The 14,116-nt window shown below is 35.8% G+C and overlaps 1 long non-coding RNA gene across 1 annotated transcript in view; it reads right to left on the bottom strand.

Moving 5' to 3' along the window:
• Nucleotides 1–10,758: 10,758 nt before the first annotated feature.
• LOC141501780 (uncharacterized) overlaps nucleotides 10,759–14,116 on the bottom strand; it is a 52,574-nt gene continuing 49,216 nt past the window's right edge. Inside the window, exon 3 of the long non-coding RNA XR_012472305.1 lies at nucleotides 10,759–11,218. This is a non-coding gene — a long non-coding RNA (uncharacterized LOC141501780). The remainder of the gene's footprint in view (nucleotides 11,219–14,116) is intronic.

Here is a 14,116-nt window from a genome sequence, read left to right on the forward strand (position 1 = left end):
ATAAAAATAGCATCTATCTCTCAGAATTGTTGTGAGGGTAAAATAATAACATATTTATAAAGTGCTGCCATTACTACTATTGTGATTTCAAATCTTGGTAGATCCTGATGGTTTTCATTCTGAGACTTTACTGAAGAAATGTTTTGCTATATCCACTGAAAACCATTAACAGGGCTTCATGTCCAAAGACAATTTGTGATCTAAGGAATAGGTTCTATGGGAACATAGATTTAAATCTAGAAGGAACATTAGAAATCATAGAGATCAAAAGTCTCTAAGAATAAATTCAAGACCTTCCACTGCTGCTTTTAATGCACTATTAACTTTGAAAAATTCTACCTTGGCTAAAGCATAAGCAGTTTATCAGCATAACTAAATGATTATGGTGTGGGGGGGCACAGTAATACATGGTAATCATTTACTTAAGTGAAGAACTGAAGTGACACAAAAATTTACTTTTGTTTAGTCTTTCAATAGTGTCCAATTCTATGTGACCTCCTGTAATTTTGTCCATAGATTTTCTTGCCTAGGATACTGAAGGGTTTATAATTTCCTTCTGCACTGAGTCCTCATCTTACAGATGAAAAATCAAATGGGGTCAATTTACTTGCCCAGGATCACTCAGTGGCAAGTGTCTGAAGTCAGATTTGAATTCAAATCCTCCTGACTCCAGTCAGGAGTGTTCTAGCCACCGTACCACCTGACTTTCCCAGTAAATACAAACATACATACAAGCATTAGATGGATGCTCAGGACAATGATTTTGAAACTAGAAACCATCTTATCACTTCATTTTATGGAAAATTCAATTGAGGACTAAAGAATTTGTGACTTGCCCAAAAGTGAACATTCATCATGACTTTGAAATCTTATTATCCTGCAAGACCAAATCAACTTTGAAACTCATAGCTCCTCAATACCCCTTGGCCCTAAGATCCCTTCCTCTCTCAGAATGTAAAGGGAGGAAGATGACAGTGTGAAGGTAGGTTTGTCCATGGGCTCACCACCAAGAAACTCCAAGACCTTAAAATTATGACTCTAACTAAATAGCAGAACCCACAGAAAGACCCAGTGAGGCAATTCTCCAGCTCAGGATAACTTGGAAGATCCATGGGAAGGCTCTGTTCCACTGGGGTGGGAGGCAGCTGCAGCATAGCCAGGATCACACTGGTCAGAGCAAATGAACTTCAACCTTCCAGGAATAGCCCTTAGGATGCTTAGGTCCCCAGGGGTACCTGGATTCCTGGCAGCAGAAGTGTTTTCCAGACCTCCAAATCCAAGCACAACTTGGAAGATCAGCAGGTTAACTCTGCCAGAGTGAACAGAGAGCCCAAGCCAGTGCAATACTGGCCTGGGAAATGGAAGCAGGCCTGCAGAGCCACCCAGCAGGGAGCCAGACAGCTACTCCCAGAGTACTCAGCTCATGGAGGGTAAGGGGGTGGGGGTGGAGGTGTTGAGGACTGTCCCTAGGAAAGACTCTAGTGTTTTGTTCACATTCAGAGCCTGGTTGCAGTCTGGGGTCCCCCATTGATATAGAGTAAGTACCCTCCTCACAGCTCCAGGGTACAGGGGAGTGCTTGCATTCATCCAAAGACCAAAGCACAGGCCAGGAGAGCAGTTAGAGCCTCTCATGAGACATTGAAAGAACTGAGGTCCTTGCAGGGTGAACCAACAACACTCAAAAGTCTGGGAAGCAGTTCAAAATCAGGGCACATGCTAAGGAAATGAGTAAACAGAAAAAAAAGAATCTGACCATAGATAATTTCTTTGGTACTGTGGAGGATCAAAACACACACTCAGAAGACAAAAAGGTCAAAGTTTCTGCATCCAAAGCCTTCAAGAGAAATAGGAATTGGTCTCAGGTTATGGAAGAGCTCAAAAAATATTTTCAAAATCAAATAAGGGAGTTAGAGGAAAATTGGGAAGAAAAATGAGATCAATGCAGGGATATCATGATAACCAAGACAGAAGCTTGGTCAAGAAGAAACAAAAAAAATACCAAAGAAAATAACATATCAAAAACTAATTTAGATCAACCTTAATGGACTTGCTTATACCAATAGGGCATCAATAGGGCACAATTTTGTGGTATCTGCGATGGAGATGCCATCTGAATCCTGAGAAAGAATTATGGAGTTTGAACAAAGACCAAGGACTATTACCTTTAATTTTGAAAAAAGTTGTCTTATTATGTAATTATGCTATATCTCATACTCTGTGTTTCTTCCTTAAGGATATGATTTCTCTCTCATCACATTCAACTTAGATCAATGCATACTCTGGGAATAATGTAAAGACCATCAAACTGCCTTCTGGGGGTGGGGTGGGGGAGGGAAGCGATATTGATGGAAAATTGCAAAACTCAAAATAAAACCTTTCTAAAATTAAAATAAAATAAATTAAAATTTAAGACTCTTGATCATATTTGCCAAAAAAATACAATTTAAGTCAAATGGAAAAAAGTAGTCCAAAAGATTAATGAGAAAAAGAATGCCTTAAAAAGCAGAATTGACCAGATGGAAAAGGAGATAAAACTCTCTGAAGAAAACAATGCCTTCTGGAGCTAAGGGAAGCTGATGACTTTGTGAGGATTCAAGAAACAATAAAACAAAACCAAAAAGAAAATATGAAATATCTCATTGGAAAAACAATTGATCTGGAAAACAGATTCAGAAAAAACATTTTACAAATTACTGGATTGCCTGAAAATCATGACCAGGAAAAGAGCCTGGACTTCGTTTTTAAATGATTTCTACAGGAAAATTGCCCTGATATCCTAGAAGAGGAGGGTAAAATAGAAATTGAGAGAATCCACTGATATCCTCCTAAAAATGATCCCCCAAAATAACCCCCAGGAATATTATAGCCAAATTACAAAACTCCCAAGTCAAAAAGAAAATATTACAAGGAGAAGGAAAGAAACAACTCAAATATCACGGAACTACAGTCAGGATTATACAGGACTTGGCAGCAATTACATAAAGGGCTCATAGGGCTTGGAAGGCAAAGAGCTTGGATTACAACCAAGAATCAACCACCCAGAAAAACTGAAAATCCTCTTCCAGGGGAAAAGATGGATGTTCAATGTAATAGGGCACTTTCAAGCTTTCCTGAAGAAATGACCAGAACTAAACAGAAAGTTTGATCTCCAAGGACTCAGGTGAAGCATAGAGAGGTGGACAGGAAGGGCAAATTATGAGGGATTTAATGATGCTGAATTGCTTGTATTCCTGCATGAAAAGATGATACTCATACTTATGAGCCATCTCAATTAATATAGCAGCTAAAAGGAGCATACTTAGACAAAGCACAGGAGAAAATTGAATATGAAGGTATAATGTATTATAAAGACAGTCAACTGGTTGAAAAAAGAATGTACTGAAGAAAGGGAAAGGAGAGGTAGCATTGGCTAAGATATTTCATGTAAAAGAGTAAAAAAAAGCTTTTGCAATGGAATGGAAGGGGGGAAGATGAGGAGGGGGATGAGTGTGCCTTCATTCTCATCAGAAATGATTCATAGAGGAAACAACAAACATTTAATAGGGTAAAAAAAATCTATATTACACTAGAGGAAAATGGAGAGAATGGGAATGGGAAAAAAGGGACAGGAAGAGGGGAGAAGGATATAGATGATAGAGGAGGGGGAAGATCATGGGAGAGGATAGTCAGATAAAACACATGTTTTTATTGTTGTTTTCAAGGTGAGGAGCTGGGTGGCCTATCCTGGACCATGAGACTGGGTGGTTCTTGGCTGTCTGGGACTTTGGTTTGGGTCCTCCTGGTCCCAGGGCCAGTGCACTGTCCTCTGTGCCACTTGGTTGCCCCATAATACACTTTTGAGGAGGGAAAGTAAAAGGAGAGAGAGAATAGAATAAATGGCAGTAAGGAGAAATGGATGGAGGGAAATTCAATTCGCTATAGTAGCTATGGGAAAAAAATATGGAAGCAACTTCTCTGATGGATTTATGATAAAAAAATGCATTCCATCCCAGAGACAGAGCTAATGGAATCTGAACACAGGCTGAAATACATTTTTTTCTTTTTCTCTCACTTTATTTTTCATGAGGTTTTTCATTTTGGGGGGGGGTATTATATTTACTTTTATAACAAGACTATTTTAGTTATGTGAAAATAGAAAATAAAAATATTAAAAAAAAGAATGGAGAGGGAGAAGGGTGAATAGTAGAAAACTCCTTCCAGATCTTCCTTTTAAGGAGGGGGCTCAGGGCTTCATGTCATCATTTCCCATCAAACTTAATTCTCTGTACTTTCATCATCTTCCCTCCCTGGTCTCATCTCCTTCAGCTTCATTTTATGTCCCATTCATTTATGTGAGCTCCTTGAGGGTAGGGACTGTCTTTTGCTTTTCTTTGAAAGCCCAGTTATTGACCATAGATAATAGTAACTTAATAAATGCTTACGGACTTTGAAACAGAATATGAACCCAAGTCCTCTGACTCAAAATTCATTATACCACTCTTCATCCCTTTATCTGACTGTGAGATAAAACAAATTTCAAATACCACAAAATGTGTATCTATATCTATAGCAATATCTTTCTATATATATAGCCATATTATATATATATATGTATATATATATATATATATACATATATATATATATATTGACTATTGGGTACCAAGGTTCCTGTACCCCCATTATAGTAAAGCACCCTGCTTCTTTACTCTCAATCATGATAAAGAATAGTAGGACCCAATATCTTCTTTTGTGTTAACACTATTAGGCACTATCTGGAATAGGACTAAACATGGTCCCCAATCAGTCTTATGACATCAGGTGTCTCATTTAACATAGGCAAATCACACAGATGATTGGATTATATTTTTCAGCCTCATCACTTCCCTGATCATAAAGTCAATCAAGAAGCATTTATCTACTGTGTGCCATTCCTATGTTAAGAAAATACCAAGAAAGGTAAGAGACCAATTCTCAAGTTTAATTGGGAAGATAATGGGTAAACTAGGTACCATCTACAATACAAAATAATTTGAAGACAATCAACAAAGAGAACACACTGCATCTGCATCTTCTACTATGCCTGAGTTAAGTATCCCCTAGTTTTCCTACCACAAACCATGCCTTTCCTGCATCATCTGTGTTCTCCTTTCTATTAGAATGTATGTTCCTCGAGAGCAGGGATTATCTCTCTAGCCTTTCTTTTGATCTTAACATAGGAATGACACACTGAACAATTACACTCATTTCATTTACCAGCAATGTTAGGCTTAATAGTCTGTGTAGAATATTAGAATAGAATTCTGCATAGAATAGAAGCTTCAATAATATGTGAACAAAGAATTATCAGAAGAGCAGACTAGTTTTTGAAGAGGCAGAGGAATTAGAGACCAAACTGGCAATGTTTGCTAGTTTATTAATTTTTTATTAATTATATCTTCACTGTTTGGCACAGTAACTGGCATTTAGTAGTCATCTAATAAATACTTATTGGATTGGGTTAGATTGAGGAGGTTCAGAAAAAGTTTCCTATAGAAAGTTAGATTTTAACTGAGACTTGAATGAAGCCAAGGAAGTGAGGAGGGAGAGATAAAGAGGGAGATTATTCCAGGCACAGGAAAAAGCCAGTGAAAATTCTTGTAAGATGTATGTTAAGTATCTTATATAGGGAACAGAGGAATTATGTGGAGAGCAGAAGAGATTAAGAAGTGGCAAGAATATACAAAGGCTTATACAATGAAGATCTTAATATTATCAATGACCATGATGCTGTGGATATTAATTTAGAGCCAGGCATCTTAGAGAAAGAAGTCAAGTGGACTTTAGGAAGCACTGCTATCAAAGAGGCTGGTGGAGGTGATGAAATTCCAGTTGAGCTATTTAAAATCCTAAAAGAGGATGCTGTTTAAGTTTTGTACTCCATATGCTAGCAAATTTGGAAAACTCAGTCACTGTGCTGGAAAAGATCTGTTTATGTCCTAATCCTAAAGAGGGGAAATGCCAACAAATGTTCAAATTACTGGACGATTGCATTCATTTCACAGACCAACAAGGTCATGCTTAAGAATCTATAAGCTCAGTTTCAGCAATATGTGAACCAAATATTATCAGAAGAGTCAGGTAGTTTTGGAAGAGGTAAAAGAACTAGGGACCAAATTGTCAAAATTCCCTGCCTTATGAAGAAAACAAGGAAGTTCCTGAAAAAAAAATCTACTTCTGCTTTATTGTCTTCACTGAAGCTGTTCTCTGTGTGGGTCACAGCAAAATGTGGCAAACCCCAAAGCTATGAGAAGATCAGATCTTCTTGTCTCCTGAGGAACCTTTATATATGACAGACAGCAACAGTTAAAATCAAACATGGAGTAACTGATTGGTTTAGGACTGGGAAATGAGTATGACAGGCTGCATATTGCCTCATTATTTATTTAATTTATATGCAGATTAAACATGTGAAATGCTGGGCTAAACAAATCAAAACCTAGAAATAAAGTTGTTGGAACTCCCAAGTAAAAGATCAATGACGGACTATATCTGGCATGGGAATACTTCTTCGGTTAAGGTCTAAGACATTCAACACCAAAAGGTTAGCCAACAGCTGACAATTTTTTTTTGACCATAGTAACTCATGAAGTCTATTTATTTAGATGGAGAGTATATGTAATATACATTGGAAAGTTCAAATTATTGAAGCATACAAAAACTGTACAACACAGTTTAAAACAGGAGGCAATGTTATATAGTGAATGGAAAACTGATCAATTCAGTAAGATCTGTCTGTAATTGAGCTTTGGTTATGTGATTCTGGGCAAGTGGCTTAGTACCTCCATGTCCCTAGCAACTTTCTAAGACAAAGATGTAAAACATAGGTATTTCAATAACCTGAAAATCAGGTTAAATGTAATTTGGAAACATTTTTTACTTATATTTTTTGGCAAGGCAAATGGGATTAAGTGACTTGCCTAAAGCCACACAGCTAGGTAATTATTAAGTGTCTGAGTTTGGATTTGAACTCAGGTACTCCTGACTCCAGGGCCGGTGCTCTATCTACTGCACTACCTAGCTGCCCCATAATTGGGAAACATTTAACAAAATAAATTAAAAATACAATAAAATATAGGTAAGCATTACATTTTAAAACTAAACCAATATGTGAACCACAGAGATCTTTTTGGATGGACTGATGACTTCTATTTCTATGTGAGTTTGACACTATTGCTCTAAGACTATAAATTGCAGATAACCTTCACTGGACGAATATCATTGGAGAAATTCTCATACCAGTGAAATCACTGGATTCTTTCCCCCTTGAAAGCTGAATAGTATTTCAAAAGATGAGGATGGTGGGTTTGGGGGACAGGGATAGAAAGAGGGATTTTATACCTAAGGACCATCACAATGAAAAGTTGAAAATGTGAATATCAGATTAAAGTATTTAAAAAGTCTTAAGATATATGAAAAGATATATCATCTTATGGGTTGTTTTTATATTTGTTGCACTTTTGGAGAAAAAATTCCCACTTACAACATGTGAGCAAATTGGCACTTACAATCATCAATTCAAGCCCAAGAAATGGTCGCTGACCCTTACTTATAGAAAGGTTTAAATAGATCATCTGTAATTACTAGCGATCATCTCTGTTAAAGAATTTTTGTGGAATTTCTGTCAACATCTGCCTGCATTAACATTTAATTCTAAACTGCAATTTAAGGTAGCCTTGTCTCATCTGATAAAACAAAAGTATTCCCTTTCTCCTTCCATTGTATCTTATAATGTAATCTCCAAATGTGGAGACAAATAAATTGGATCAATATCAATACAATCAATCAGTAGATCAAGAGTCTGGCAAATATTTAATCAATTTAGAAGTTAAGTTCTTTGATCATTGGTACAGACAGATCATGTCACATAGTATACTTCTGTGACTGGTTAAAAGAATTAGACACTTTGGGACTGTGTTAACAGTGCAAGCCAGTTCAAAATAGCACATTTCATTAAGTCTTGGTCTAATCGAGTACTGGAGGACAACCTTAGAGAAAATTATTCTGTGGGGAGGATTAAGATTCCTTCCTCCCTCCTTAAATGGTAACTTACAAGTCTTTTTTCAGTACTGTCTGACAATTTGTGATCCCTTTAGAGGTTTTCTGGATTGATTCCATTTCCTTCTCCAGCTCATATTATAGATGAGGAAACTGAAGCAACAGGATTAAGTGACTTTTCCAGGGTCACAAAGCTAGGAAGTATCTTGAGGCTGGAACTGAATTCAGGTCTTCCAGATCTTGCACTCCATGAAATAATCTTATGAATGTCGAAATATCAATTATTCTAGAGTTCCTATCAACAAAAGTAACAGTTTCCTTGGAATGGCAGTGACAGATGCAGATTGTGTATTGGGAGCTGAGAGAACAAAAAAGGAAAAACAATATGCAACAAGGAGAAGTAGCTTCAGAACTCTACAAAGACTTAGCTGAGAGCAACACCTAAGCAGAGACCAACTGGCAAAATTTGTTTAACAGCTAGATGGATGGATAGATGGGAATATAGGAAGAACTTTTCAATTTAATCTTCATGGTTAGCATTCTTTTTATTTCTTTCTTTATTCTAGACAATAAACAAAATAATATATTAAGTTCTGATTTATAGCTTTTTTCAGATTTCCAAGATGCAAATACACTGAAAACTTAGCAATCAGTTTCTCTTGAAATGGCATGAACTCAAGCACTACACTTCAAGAACTTCATGATGACTCCATGTAGGGAATAAAGGACTTCTACTAAACAGGTCATAGGGAGTTACCTTACGCTTTGGGCACATATACTCTCTTGTTTAAAATCTATTCTTTTGAGGATTTTGTACATGAAAGGGAGGGTATTCCCCCTTTTGGAGTCATATTTCTATTGCAACTGTTTTTACTATCCCTGCTTGTTAAATATCCTTTCTAAAAACTAAATATAGGGGTGGCTAGGTGGCATAATGGATAAAGCACCGGCCCTGGAGTCAGGAGTAGCTGGGTTCAAACCTGGTCTCAGACACTTAATAATTACCTAGCTGTGTGGCCTTGGGCAAGCCACTTAACCCCGTTTGCCTTACAAAAAAAACTTTAAAAAACCCTAAATCTAGCTGATAATCAATAGGGCAGTGAGCAAGAGTAGTAGAAAATCCTTAGTCCTTCAGAGTTAACTCTAGCTACTCGTGGTGAATCTGGTCTGCCAAGATAACTTGTTGTTGCTGTTCCTGTGGCTGTTTGTCTTTCCTACTCAAAGAGGACCAATGGCATCAGGAAGGTAATATCTTTACCTGCAAGGGAATTGGATTTAAGTGAGGCAGGGCTGTGAAATGTCACCTCTAGATTCTTGCCTCCAGAGCCATCTGGGACCAGTGGCAAAATGTAGATCAGGATGAGTAGAGATGGCCCTATGCAGTGGGAGACTGGATTTTTTACGGTAAAGGCTTTTCCAGGTCTCCCATTCAGTGATTAAGGCTAGGTAAGAAATGAGACCCCCCCACACCTTTCCCCACCCAAAATAGCCTTTTTTACCTAATTAAAAAAATTAATCTGACAGGAGAAAACTCTCAGCATTTCTATACAAAACAAAATCAATTGTCATTTTCATTCACTCCGAGCCATCAAAGCCCAAATAATGTCCATATGAGGCTTGGGTTGGGACCTGTTGGTGGTCAAAGTAATAGAAGTTGAGGCAATAGATTCAGAGGGGTGCTTACATAGTTGTGACTAAGACTGTACATGCCAAGGGATCAACCCATAATTAAAGTAATGGGAAATCAAAAGGGACAAAGGTCTCAAAGGGAAGTTACAGAAGCTGTAAATGAAAATAATGTCTTATTTCCCTGCCAGGTAAAATGCTTGAGAGTTGAAAGTAGTGATAAAGAAGAAGGATTCAAAGACATCAACTCATTAGTATAAAAGGCTGGAGGTATACATATAGTCTCTACCTGCCTTCCATAATCATAGAAGATGCACATAGTAGGAAAAAAGACTAGCATATATTGGGGGGGGGTATGTCAAAGGAAGCATTGTCCTACCAGGATAAGAAGCTAGCTCAGTAATATTTCTTTGCAAGTATTTGTGAATAAAAGTGAAATCCAAGAATGTAAGGGAATGTATGTTGCTATTTTTGTGCTAACATTTCACTATAAGGAAATCCCTCAGCTAGGGGGTCTAATCACCCAAAATCATGCTGCCGAAATTGATAAAATCCTTATAGATCATTGCCTAAAGGCTAACAAAACAAGTTATATACAAGGTAAAATGGAAATATTCAAGAATTAAGACAATTATAGGAAGCATTGTAAAAGAAAAGTTTGAATTATGACTTCAATTCTTCCTTTTTTATGTGTATTAGAAGGTAAGGGAGATCTTTATAAATTTACTGTTACCAAATTTCATACAGTAAAATCAACCTTGCCCAAAAATAATTTCCTCAAAATTCCTTTTAAGAGTCATTTTCCATAGATCAATATCAGCAGAGGTTATAATATAGGTCTTTTATACACTTAGTTCATTAAAAATAATTTATTTATCTTAGAAAAAACACATTAAAACAGAAATAAAATTCTTATTAGTTTATAAACCTCATGGTAGTAGGTCAAAAATAGCAGAATGCATGCTATTGAAAGAGAAACATGTATGTGCCCTCAAAGAACAATTTTTTTGCCAGTTTCATATTAAACATTGAAAACAAAAGTTATCTTAAAATAAGCTACTTACAATTACTTAACTATAAGCAAAATGTTTAGTTTGTAAATAAGGATGCGCCAACAATGCTTGCATATGTAGTTATCAAAATCACAAGAAGAAACCAAATATTCTGAATGTATAAAATTCCATGTTTATTTAATATCTATTACATAGCTGTCTCATTGCAACCAGACTCTGTGGAGGCAAATAACATTTCTGATGAACATAAACATAATCATAGAGTTGAAAATCATTCTGTATTTTCACATGAATAAAGATGTCATTAGGCAAGAGTTTCAAACAAGTAAAGACTTTTCTTTGAACTGATACTATATCTCTGAAAGTTCTAACACAGCAATAGTCTTGACTAGATTTTAGAAGGGCTGGACATCAGATAGATAGTTTAGCATCGAGAAATTCATTCATTTTCCCTCCTTTTTGACTACTCTTGATTGTCTTTAAGATACTTCATCTCCATCAGCTGCTGGCAGTACCATAGAAGTATTCTCAGAGGCCATGTCAGGAATTCACAATTGTTCTGCCTAGGCCCAGAAAAGAAGAGCAAATGTTAAAGCAAAAGTCAGAACAAGAGCTCTTAAAAGAGGACTGCAAACTTGCTACTCTTTTAAACTTTGTTCTTATTGAGTAGATTAAATGAGGCTCCTAACTTTTTTTAATATCTTGTGACTGATTAGCCTTGAGGGCAATTATTACTAATTTAGCTATACATCTTATAAGCAAATTAAAGGTTTCCACAAATTCTTTTAAACCTCTTAAAAAGTGTTGTTCCCTTGCAATTATGTTAAAAAATATACCAACCAGCCAAAGTTATTTACTCATACAAAGTGTGAAAGTTAGCAAAGAAAACATCAGTATCTCTGGTGGTTGTTATTGTAAATATTACATTTGCTTCGTGAATGGACTATATTTAAAGTTCTATTTAGAAGGATTTAAATTGAATTAGCTACAGGAACACCATATGTAAGTTTTCCTGAACAATATCATCTCACAAAAATACCATGTTATATAATTATATATGCATATAGTATAATGCTTTTCATATAGTAAAGCTTTTCAATCAATTGTCTAATAAAAGGTAATGCAGGGTATAGTTCTGGACAGGAGTCAGGAAGATTCACCTTTGTGAGTTCAAATTAATCCTCAGATACTTACTAAGTTTGTAATCATGAGTAAGTGATTTAAGCTTGCTTTCCTCACTTTCCTCATTACAAAATGTTATGGATAGGAAATGGCAAATCACTCCAGTATTTTTGCTAAGCAATCCCAAATTGTATCATCAAGGGTTGGACACAACTGAAAAACAACTGAACAAACAAAATGAACATCTTATTCCTATGGAACTCAATGATCTCAAACATTATTTTGAGTAAAACTTTATTTTAGGATTTAGGATGTTAAATCAGTAATGCCTGTACCATGACAGACAAGGTCTGGGACAGGAACACAGAAGAATAGAAGCATCATCTAGAGAAGGTAAGAAATAAAAAAAAAAACAATTTGTTTTAAAATGTTTAGCAAGTCTTAAAAAACCTTTATCCTTTCTTCTTAGGCAAGAAACTTGTCTTGACACATAGTTGATTTGTTTCCCTTCTCTATGGTCAGAATTCATTTTCTTTTTCTTTATAGTCTGAACTACTTCATGATCTATGTGGGGAAAAACTGTTTTACATCACTAAGAAATAGAAAAATTAAATTTGTCACTTTAAAGATTCAAACTCATGCCTATCAAATTGACAATGATAACAAAAGTGGAAAATAGCCAGTATTGTAAGGGCTGTGAGAAAATGAGCACACTAGTGTGCATTGTTGGTGGAGCTATGAATTGGTCCAGCCATTCTTGAAAGTAATTTGAAATATTTAGATACCTACATAATTGTATATGACCTTTGCCCCCATTATACCACTACTAGGTTTATGACCCAAAGAAAGCTACAAAAGGAGAAAAAGATTCTATATGTACAAAAAATATTTATAGCAGTTCTTTTCATGGTAGCCAGAAATTGAAAGCTAAGGGGTTTTCCTCTTATTTAGGAAGAGTTTAACAAATGGTGGTATATGGATGCAAGAGAATATTTCTGTGTCAAAAGAGATTGTAAAATGGAAAATTTCAGAAGAAACTGGGAAGAGTTTATGAATTCATGCAAAGTAAAATGAGCAGAACTAGAATAGTTTATACATTGATGACGTCAAAGAGAGAGAGAAACAATTGTAAAAGACTTTACAGCTCTAATCTTGCAATGAACCAAAAATAGTCCAGGAAATATTTAGGAGCTAAAGCTCCTAATATCCTAATTTCATATTCTCGAGTCTATTCCAGATCTGAGAAGTTTGATTCCTTCTTTTGCCATACTCTTGTCTCTGCAATTTAAAGCTATAAGATCAGACCAATGTCTATTTATATAATATGTCTGCAATCCCTTTCCCTAAACTCATTAGTCCTTTAAAACAGGCAGAGCAGACAGCCCAATCAACAAAACAAATGAAATATGGTTTTTCCCTGGTGAGTGAGGTTACAAATAGGATGGTTAAATCCAAAAATCCAGGTGAGAAGGCACTCACACATTTTCCTTTCATTTTTTATCTCCTCTTTCTGGGCCTCTGCAAGGTGAGAAATGAGGGGAACAACAAGAATAAGGTTACAGAGTTAAAAGACAAAATGACCCCAGTGTGGGTTGAAGAAGAAAAAATAGTCTTGAGAAATTCTAGAAATGATGGAGAGAAAAGAGTGACCAAACTGGCCAGCAGCTAACTGTGGGAGGAAAGGAGGCAAATGTCAAATATATGAGCTTGGAAGACTAGAAAAATAATAGCATTAGCATTTCCAACAGGGTACAATATGTGAAGAGCAAAGCAGGGGGTAATAAACACATTTCTCAATAGGAAAAAAGAACTAAGAAAATAGAGCTCATCTCCTCTTCCTTCTCTTCCTTCCAAGACCTACACTTTGTCTCTAGAATGTTTTATGGCATGTTAAAAATTAACAATCATGCTAATAAAGGGTTTTGATGAAAAGCTAAAATTGCTTTTTTTATTATCACTTTCTTTCTTTCTTCATTTTGCTTCTTATTAGGATTTGGGTTTAGGAAACTATACAATGACAGAACCTCTTATTGCTGCTTATGCAGCAGTGCATGCTCAAGCAAAAGGTTGAGTGCTTACATTAGAAGACATTGATAATATATGCACACAATAGAAGTTTTCTAATTGGTCTGTTTTTGGTGGTGGTAGTGTTTTGATTTGCAGTTTGGGGCAAACTCTTTTTAATTTTTTATTTCATTTATTCATTTATTTTATTTTCTCATTTATTATTTATTTGCTTTGAATTGTTTATTAATTTATTAAATTCATTATTTTATTTTTATTTCTTCACATGCACTTACATGGTACATATAAAAGAGATCTGTGATCAAGAATAAATT

Source organism: Macrotis lagotis, chromosome X (assembly GCF_037893015.1).
Source record: "Macrotis lagotis isolate mMagLag1 chromosome X, bilby.v1.9.chrom.fasta, whole genome shotgun sequence".
NCBI classification, from domain to species: domain Eukaryota; kingdom Metazoa; phylum Chordata; class Mammalia; order Peramelemorphia; family Peramelidae; genus Macrotis; species Macrotis lagotis.